At 43.4% G+C, this 10,210-nt stretch overlaps 1 long non-coding RNA gene across 2 annotated transcripts in view; it reads right to left on the bottom strand.

Annotated features, from left to right (window-relative positions):
- Nucleotides 1-1,350: 1,350 nt before the first annotated feature.
- The window catches only part of LOC132398370 (uncharacterized), a 146,104-nt gene continuing 137,244 nt past the window's right edge, over nucleotides 1,351-10,210 (bottom strand). For both annotated transcript variants that reach the window (XR_009513636.1, XR_009513635.1), the window contains one exon: nucleotides 1,351-5,456. This is a non-coding gene — a long non-coding RNA (uncharacterized LOC132398370). The remainder of the gene's footprint in view (nucleotides 5,457-10,210) is intronic.

Raw genomic sequence — 10,210 nt, 5'->3', positions numbered from 1 at the left:
AGAGATGAGATTGCTGGGGCTTGACCAAGATCTTGGTGTCTGCTGTACCAATGGGTGAGGTCCCTAAGGATTGGTGAGTGGCTAACGTGCTGTTCTTCAAGAAGGGAAACAGGGATAATCCTGGAAACCATAGACCCGCGAGTCTCACGTCATCGGGTGGAAACCTATTGGAGGTTTAAGGCCATTTGGAAAACCATGGCCTAATTAGGGGCATTCAGTATGGTTTTGTATGGGGCAAGTCATGTCTTACTAGCTGAGTTTTTCGTGGAGGTGATGAAGATGATTGATGAAGGTAAAGCTGACAATGTTCTCTTGAAACTCTCATGCGTTAGTGTTTGACTTGAACTACGTCAATGAGAGTCCCCTTTGACTGACAATGAGAGCAGTGCCAATCGCTCACATGGTCACACCATATAGTATACCATCCGGGAATCGATGTGATATAGGGGCAAGTGTACTGTGTGTCTCATGGTTCTAAGTTGCACGTTGATCAGAATGTGCTCCCTGCTAGTGCTTGTATAAGAGCAGCGACTGTACTGAATTAGCAAGAAGCAACACGCTGTTCAAAAGGTTCGGTCTATGTAGGATGGTTCTACTCAATTGGGATTGGAGGGAGTGGGAGGTCACTGCAGAACTTCACTTCCCTGGTCAGATTGTTAGAGCAACATTTTTCTATCGAGAATGCAGAAGCCATGGGGTGTAAACCTCAGGATCTCTGCTGACACCTAGCGTCTCACGCCATGCGAGATGCAAGGTGTCTTCATCTTGCAGATGCCATGTTGCACGATGACTGCCATGTGACAGCTATATCCGCCAAACACATTGAGTCTTGTTATGTTGAAGCTGTATAAGACACTGGTGAGGCCACATTTGGAGTATTCGCTCTAGTTCTGCTCACCTATTTACAGGACAGATATCATTAAGCTTGAAAGAGTCCAGAGAAAATTTACAAAGCTTTCTGAGACATGAACCTGGGCTGTAGGGAAAGACTACAGTCAGAATCAGGTTTATTATTACTGACATATTGTACACTCAGTGTACGCTTTGTTAGGTACACCTGCTCAATAATACATCTGAGGCAACAAAATAGTCGGCGGGAGTACAGAAACAGATGGAATCCCGGGCGCTGACATTCAGCTGATTATTTATGTAACAGTTTTTCCCCCAAGCTATCGAACTACCAACCTACTGACCTCTGCTGTGCCTATTGCCTTGTTTATTATTTATTGTAATGCCTGCACTGTTCTGTGTACTTTATGCAGTCCTGGGTAGGTCTGTAGTTCAGTGTAGTTTTTGTATTGTTTCATGTAACACCATGGTCCTGAAAAACGTTGTCTCATTTTTACTGTGTACTGTACCAGCAGTTATGGTCGAAATGACAATAAACTTGACTTGACTTGAAAAACTTAATCAGCCAATTGTATAGCAGCAACTTAATGCATAAAGGCATGGAGACAGACATGGTCTAGCGGTTCAGTTGTTGTTCGGACCAGACATCAGAATGGAGAAGAAATCTGATCTAAGTGACTTTGACCATGGAATGGTTGCTGGTTTGAGTATTTCAGAAACTGCTGATCTCCTGGGATTTTCACACTCAACGTTCTCTGGAGTTTATAGAGAATGGTGCAAAAAACTAAAAACATCATGAGCGGCAGTACTGTGGGTGAAAATGTTTTGTTAGTGAAAGGAACAAGAGAAAACCTGCAGATGCAGGGAGGCCAAGCAACACACTCAAAATGCTGGAGGTCTGTGACTAGTGATGTTCTGCAGGGATCTGTACTAGCACCTCTGCTGCCTGTGATTCCAAGTCAAGTCAAGTTTATTGTCATTTCGACCATAAACTGCTGGTACAGTACACAGTAAAAATGAAACAACGTTCCTCCAGGACCCTGGTGCTACATGAAACACAAAACTAGACTATGTGAGAGAGCACAAGGCTACCCTAGACTACATAAAACACCATAAAAACTGCACTAGACTACAGACCTGCACGGGACTACATAAAGTACACAAAACAGTGCAGGGCAGTACAACAATTAATAAGACAATAGGCACAGTAGAGGATAAATTACAATATAATAATAAATGATGTAGATGTCAGTCTAGACTCTGGGTATTGAGGAGTCTGATGGCTTGGGGGAAGAAACTGTTTCACAGTCTGGTTGTGAGAACCCAAGTGCTTTGGTACCTTTTGCCAGATGGCAGGACGGAGAAGAGTTTGTGTGAGTGGTGTGTGGGTTCCTTCACAATGCTGTTAGCTTTGTGGGTGCAGCATGTGATGTAAATGTCTGTAATAGTGGGAAGAGAGACTCCGATGATCTTCTCAGCTGACCTCACTATCCGCTACAGGGTTTTGCGATCTGAGACGGTGCAATTCCTGAACCAGGCAGTGATGCAGCTGCTCAGGATGCTCTCAATACATCCTCTGTAGAATATGGTGAGGATGGAGGGTGGGATTTTTCTCAGCCTTCGCAAAAAGTAGAGACGCTGTTGGGCTTTCTTTGCTATGGAGCTGGTGTTGAGGGACCAGGTGAGATTCTCCGTCAGGTGAACACCAAAAAATTTGGTGCTCTTTACGATCTCTACCGAGGAGCCGTCAATGTTCAGTGGGGAGTGGTCGCTCCGTGTCCTCCTGAAGTTAACAACCATCTCTTTTGTTTTTCTCACATTCAGAGACAGGTTGAAACATCTTACACCCCCCAAACCAGAATCAAGGGCTTCTCTGTCAATCTTGAATTTTCTCAGCACACTTGTGTAGTTCTTGTGCATCAATTGTGAGACCACAGTAAGTGATACTTGTTTTAAAGAATTCACTCTTGTGTCATGCTCTGAGCCATAATTTTCTAATCTTTTTAACACTGTATTGAGATTCTCGAGGTGTTCCTTGTCATCCTTACTGATAACAATGATGTCTTCCAGGTAACACTGTGTGCCTGGGCAACCTTGCAGCACGTAGTCCATAGCTTTCTGCCAGATGCTATGCCAAAAATAAGCCTATTAAGTCAATGACACCCTTTGAGTGTTTATGGTGAGAAACATTTTGGATTCTTTTTCCATCTCCATCTGTAGTTAGGCCTCAGCTAAGGCCACTCTGGTGAACCTTTTCTCTCCAGAAAGGCTTGAGAAGATATCCTTTGTCCGAGGCTGAGGGTATTGATCTACTTTCAGTACTGGGTTGATGGTGACCTTAAAATCACCACAGATCCTGACTGATCTTTCTTGGCTACTGGGACCATTGATGTTGCCCATGTAGTCCACTCATCCATGGAAGTAATTCTTTCAACCTCCATGTGATCTGCAGTAGATCCCTGCTTTGTTATGATGTATGATATGAGGAACAAGATGGGCTTTGTAAAACCTGAGTATGGCATTTTCATTAAACACTATTTACCCTCGATATGTTTGAGTTTTCCAATGCTATCCTTGAACACTGCTGTAGCATCATCCAGTACCTTTCTTAATTTGCTTTCAGTTGACTTTATTGCAGGGGATGTGGCATGCAAATAGTGGATGGATCTCCAATCGAGTTGCAGTTATCTCAGCCAATCATGGCCACACAATGCTGACTCCCTTGTTTTCACTATGCACAAGCCTTGTGTGTTGTGTTGGATATTTCACTGTTATCAATGTCATTCCCACAGGAGTTACCTTTTCTCCAGTGTAAGTTGTTAGTTGAAAATCTTCAGGCTTAGGTTCAGTATCCTTGAGATGCCATTCAAACTCATTTTGTGGAATGACTGAAACAGTTAAACCGGTGTCCAATTCTGATGCAAGCAATATTGTGTGTCTATTGTTTTTACACTGTAAATCTCAAGTCTACTCAGTCCCGCATCACTCTCATCATTTTCAGTGTTTTCATCAACAGCATACATATTAGTTCTCTTTTAAAAACTGCAACTTGACTTTATCTTCTTCCCTTCTCTTTTCATTTATTTTTATCTACTCTTTGTATGTGTCCTACTATGATGCATTTGTTTTTAGTTTCGTCTTTAAATCTGCATTGGCATGGTGTATGTGAGCTTCTGATGCAATAGTAGCACAATTTGTTCAGCCAGGCATGTTTCTGCTCAGACTTTGCAATTCTGTACATGCTCACTTTCTTTCCTAACTCATTTGTGTCTCTGGCTGCTGTTTCCATTGATGCTGTGATTTCAACTGCTCTTTTAAATGTGAGTTGTGCTTCAATTAGGAGCCATTTTTCAAAATGCGTTCTTGTAAGATTCTTCAGCCTAAATGATCTCTCAGCGCATTATTAAGCCCATCACTGAACTGACAATGTTTGGGCAATTCCATAAGCTGAAATGGACTAACTTCATTTTGAGGTAGAGTTCATGGGCTCATTGTCCCTTCAGAAATCTGATGGCAGAGGGGAAGAAGCTGCAATTGCATTATTGAGTGTGTGCCTTCAGGCTCCTGTAACTTCTCCCTAATGCATGGTAGCAACGAGAAGGTGCAGGTCCTGGATGATAAGAGGGATGCCGCTTTTTTGAGGCATTGCTCCTTGAAGATGTCCAGGATGCTAGATAGTATGCATGATGGAGCTGAATGAATTCACAACTTTCTGCAGCTTTTTTCGATCCTGTGCAGAGACACACCCCGCCCCTAATACCAGATGCTGATGCAGCCAGTTATTACACACTTCTTGATACATCTGTAATATTTGTGAGTGTCTTTGCTGACATACCAAATCTCTTCCAGTTCCTGATGAAATATAGCTGCTGTCGTGCCTTCTTTGAAACTGCATCAATATGTTAGGTCCAGGACAGATCCTCGGAGATACTGACACCCAGGAACTTGAAATTGCTCACTCCTTCCACTTCTGATCCCTGTTTGAAAACTAGCACGTGTTCCCTTGAATTTTGAAGCCCGCAATCAGTTTTTTGTTTTTACTGATGTTGAGTATAAGGTGTTGCTCAACCAATTGATGTATCATGCTGCTGTGTACCTTCTTGTCACCATCTGAAATTCTGCCAGCTATAGCCATGTCATCAGCAAATTTACAGATGGCATTTCAGCCAAGCCTAGCCACACGGGCATGGATGTATAGAGAGTAGAGTAGTGGGCTAAGTGAACATCCTTGGCTGAATAAAGGAAAAAGAAATGTCTGCGTTTCACAGCGAGAGGGGAGACATAACAAACAACTCATTGCTTTATGATGTTAAAAGTCCATTGTGTCACTTTTTCCGAGCTCTGTGCCCAAAGATCTCGGGTCTCTGGTCATGTAGCCAGAGATCTTTCGGCTCCCACGATACATCAACTTCCTGCCGGGACACCGACCTTCGATTCACCTGTCTCCAGAGCCGTGAGATCCTGGTCCTCCAAAAGCAAGCTGAACTCTTAGGCCTCATCATTGGCATGTCGAATAATGGCTGGTCATGAAGTCCTGTGAGCTGGTTCTATTCCTGCAAAGAACTGAAGTCAGCCTGTAATTCCAGGACAGGGTCTTCAAAAGAACCCTGAAAGGGAAAAACAGAGATATTAAAGATGGAAGTAGAGCTGTTTCCAAAGATGCAAGCAAAGGAGTCGCTGTCTAGAGCCATCATAACTAAGATCAGTGATATTAAACCTGATTCTGATTCTGGTTCTCCTGGAATATTTTTTGAAGATTCAACAGTAAATACAAAGCAGATTGGATTAAACCATGCCCACACTGTCATGCTTTAATGAGTTCAGCAACTTGTGTAAGCCATCTATAGAGTTACATGAACCTTAGATGGTAAATGCCGGAATGGATGTGAAAGAAGTGGACTTGCAGTGTTGAAGCAGGCCTTCTTGCCCCATTGTGTTCCCTTAGAAATATTACCAGCATCCTGAATGTAATGACAAGAGGTTATTCATTTCCTACAGCCTGTTTTTGGAAAAAAGGAGACAGAATTTATCACCGGTCCCTTTGAGTCTTGGAAATAGCTGCCTCTATTTGTATACAATATTAAACAAAGGTCTCCATTTGGTCTCACATGTAAGAATTCTCTGTAGCTCTTACACTTTATTCTGCATTATTCTGCATTATTGTTTTACCTTTTTCTCCCTTTGGTACACTGTGTAATGATCTGATCTGTATGAACAATAAGTGTTCCATTGTATCTCAGTACCTGCGACAATAATAAACCAATACTAAAAGACTGCTTATTCAGAAAAGAATGTGTGAGCTCTCTTGGTGTTCTGACCAATATTTTGGTTTTCTCGACATCTGCAGGAAGGGGATTACCAGGTGATTATCACGTTACCTGTGACGGAATTGTGACTGCTTCGGATTCGTTGGCATTGGCAAACACTCAAGACCATGTGACTAGTCTTTGAGTGCTACTTGCATCAGCCTTAAAAACAGAACATCCTCTGTGACTGAGCAACAGTTGCATCATAAATTTCCAATGGCTCAGCATGAGACTTTAGGGTGTTAATGGAAAAAAAAGGAACACTTTGTCTATGTTAATCAAGGAACACCACTGCCTTCGGGAATCTCCATATGCCTTTCCTAATTTTATAAACCAAGAGTCAAGGAGCCATAGAAAACTGCACCACAGAAGCAGGATCCTCAGCCCATTTAGTCCAGCCAAACCATTTAAACTGCCCAGTCCCATCGACCTGCACCGGGACCATAGCCCTCCATTCCTCTCCCATCCATGTACCTATCTAAACTTCTACTAAACATTGAAATCGAAATTGCATGTACCACTTGTGCTGGCATTTTGTTGCACACTCTCACAACCCTCTGGGTGAAGAAGTTTCCCCGTAAACATTTCACCTTTCACCCTTAACCCATGACCTCTAGTTGTAGTCCCACCCAACCTCAGTGAAGAAAACCTGCTTGCATGTACAGAATCTGTACCCCACATAATTTTGTACAGCTCTATCAAATCTCTCAGTCTTTTACATTCCAGTTCTAACCTGTTCAATCTTTCCTTCTAACAGCTCCTCCAGTCCCAGCAACATCCTTGTAAATTTTCTCTGTACTCTTTCAATCATTCTCTTTCTGGTCGCCTCACTATGGGAAGGATGTGGAAGCCATAGAAAGGGTGCAGAGGAGATTTACAAGGATGTTGCCTGGATTGGGGAGCATGCCTTATGAGAATAGATTGAGTGAAATTGGCCTTTTCTCCTTGGAGTGACAGAGGATGAGAGGTGACCTGATAGAAGTGTATAAGATGATGAGAGGCATTGATCATGTGGATAGTCAGAGGCTTTTTCCCAGGGCTGAAATGGTTGCCACAAGAGGACCTAGGTTTAAAGTGCTGGGGAGTAGGTACAGAGGAGATGTCAGGGGTATGTTTTTTACTCAGAGAGTGGTGAGTGCATGGAATGGGTTGCCAGCAGAGGTGGTGGAGGTGGATACAATAGGGTCTTTTAAGAGACTTTTAGATAGGTACATGGAGCCTAGAAAAATAGAGGGCTATGGGTAAGCCTAGTAATTTCTAAGGTAGGGACATGTTCAGCACAGTATTGTGGGCTGAAGGGCCTGCATTGTGCTGTAGGTTTTCTATGTTTCATTCCCATAGGTAGGTGATCAAAATTACACACAGTTCTTCAAATTAGATCTCACCAACGTCTTATACAAATTCCCTCAACTTCTGCTGCTCCAGAGAAAACACTCCAAGTTTGTGCAACCTCTCCTCATAGTACATGCTCTTTAATTTAGGCCACATCTTGATAAACCCTTCTGTGCCCTGTCCAAAGCCTCCACATTCATCGCCCAAGGGGGTAACCACACCTGAATGCTATCAGCAAGATGCAGCATAACCAGAGTTTTATTGGGCTGCATCATAAATCCGGACTCTTAGTCTATTAGTCTATTAGGCTGCATCATAAATCCGGACTCTTAGTCTATTAGTCTATTAGGCTGCATCATAAATCCGGACTATTAGTCAGTGCCTTGACTAATAAACATAACTGTAACTCGCTTCTACTGTAAGAGTAAATCTAGAGAAAATCTGCAGATGCTGGAAATTCCAAGCAACACACACACAAAATGCTGGAGGAAGTCAGCAGGCCAGGCAGCATCTAAGGAAAAGAGTAAACAGTTGATGTTTTGGGCTTCATCAGGACTGGAAATAAAAGATGAGTAGTCAGAGCAAGAAGGTGGAGGGAGGTGAGGAAGAAGGTGGAGGTGATAGGTGAAACCGGGAGAGGGGTAGGGGTGAAGTAAAGAGCTGGGAAGCTGATAGGTGAAAGAGATAAAGGGCTGGAGGAGGGAGAATCTGATAGGAGAGGGTAGATGGCCATGGAAGAAAGGGAACGGGGAGGAACACCAGAGGGAGGTGATGGGCAGGTAAGGAGACAAGGTGAGAGAGGGAAACTGGAATGGGAATGGTGGGGGGGGGGGGGGGAAACAATTACCATAAATTTGAGAAATCGATGTTCATGCCATCAGGTTGGAGGCTACCCAGATGGAATATAAGGTGTTGCTCTTCCATTGTGAGTGTGGACTCATCGCGGCAGTAGCGGAGGCCATGGGTTGACATGTTGGAATGGGAATGGGAAGTAGAATTGAAGTTGGTGGCCACCTGGAGATCCCACTTTTTCCGGCGGATGGAGTGTAGGTGCTTGGCAAAGCAGTCTCCCAATCTATGTTGAGTCTCTGCGATATCAGGACACATCGGGAGCACCGGATACAGTAGGTGACCCCAACAGACTAACAGGTGAAGTGTCACCTCGTCTGGAAGGACCATTTGGGGCCCTGAATAGTAGTGAGGGAGGTGGTTTAGGGGAGGTATGGCACTTGGTCCGCTTGCATGGGCAAGTACCAGGAGGGAGATCAGTGGGGAGGGATGAATGGAAAAGTGAGTCACACAGGGAGTGATTCCTGCTGAAAACAAAGTTGGGAGGGGGAGGGAAAGAAGTACTTGGTGGTAAGATCCTGTTAGAGATGGTGGAAGATACAAAGAATTATGTGCTGGACGCAGAGGCTGATGAGGTGGTAGGTGAGGACAAGAGGAACCCTATCGCTGGTGGGGTGAATTGGGTGAGAGAAGATGAGCATGAAGTGGAAGAGATGCGGTTGAGGGTAATGTTGATGGTGGAGGAAGGAAAGCCCCTTTCTTTGAAAAAGGAGGACATCTCATTAGTTCTGGAATGAAAAGCCTCATCCTGAGAGCAGATGCGGCCAAGACGGAGGAATTGAGAGAAGGGGATGGTATTTTTACAAGTGACATGGTGGGAAGAGGTATAGTCCAGGTAGTTGTGAGAATCAGTGGGTTTGTAAAAGATATCTGTAGATAAACTGTCTCTCTCTACATATACATACATATATATATGTATACATACATATATACACACACACACACACACACACATATACAGAATACACACATATAGATATATACATATATATATTAACACACACATACAGTCTATTTATATATATATCGAGAGAGGGAGAGAGAGATTGAGAAATTCAGAAAGGGGAGGGAGGTGTTAGAAAAGGACGAGGGAAATTTGAGGATGGGTGGAACCTGGAGGCAAAGTTGATGAAGTCTACTAGCTCAGCATGGGTGTAGGATACAGGAACTGTAAGAGTTCCTTCACTAAGACACCTGCAGTGGTTCAGAATGGGGGCTTCTCTACACCTCAGGGACAATTTGGGATGAATAATAAATGCTGCCCTTTCAGTTTACTCACTTTTGATTGCTTTTTTTCAAGCACAATGTATTGAAGTCTCTGTTGTCTAACAAAATTAAGCCTATTTCACTGCATAGTAATGAGCTCCAGTAAATCTGTACTGCTGATGTAGTATAGTCTGATGGGCACAATGAATACCTCAAGCTCATTACTTGACTCATCTGTACAACTCTTTAAGCATCAGTTGCCTAGTGTCCTGGGGATGATAGAGCTGTATGAAATGATAAGAGGCATATATAGAATTGATCATACAGCAGGTTAAAAGGTCAGCACATTGTGGGCCAAAGGGCCTGTACTGTGCTGTAATGTTCTATGATCTGAAGAAGGGTCTTGATCTGAAATGTCATTTCCATGGATGCTGCCTGACCTGCTGAGTTCCTTGAGCTTTTTGTTTATGTTGCTTTGGATTTCCGGCATCTGCAGAATTTCTGTTTGCCTTCTGTGTTCAAACATAAAATCTGTGCACACACGGAGTTTCATTTAGATAAATGCATTTTGGGCAGGCAAATCAGAGTGGGATTTTCAGTGTGAATGATAGGGTTTTGGGGAGTGGTGTAGAACACACAAACGTAGGAGCGCAAGCACATGGTTCTCT

The sequence above is a fragment of the Hypanus sabinus genome, chromosome 8 (genome assembly GCF_030144855.1).
Source record: "Hypanus sabinus isolate sHypSab1 chromosome 8, sHypSab1.hap1, whole genome shotgun sequence".
Lineage (NCBI taxonomy): Eukaryota > Metazoa > Chordata > Chondrichthyes > Myliobatiformes > Dasyatidae > Hypanus > Hypanus sabinus.
Note: the sequence above shows the minus strand (reverse complement) of the source record. Positions and strands in the feature narration are given on the sequence as shown.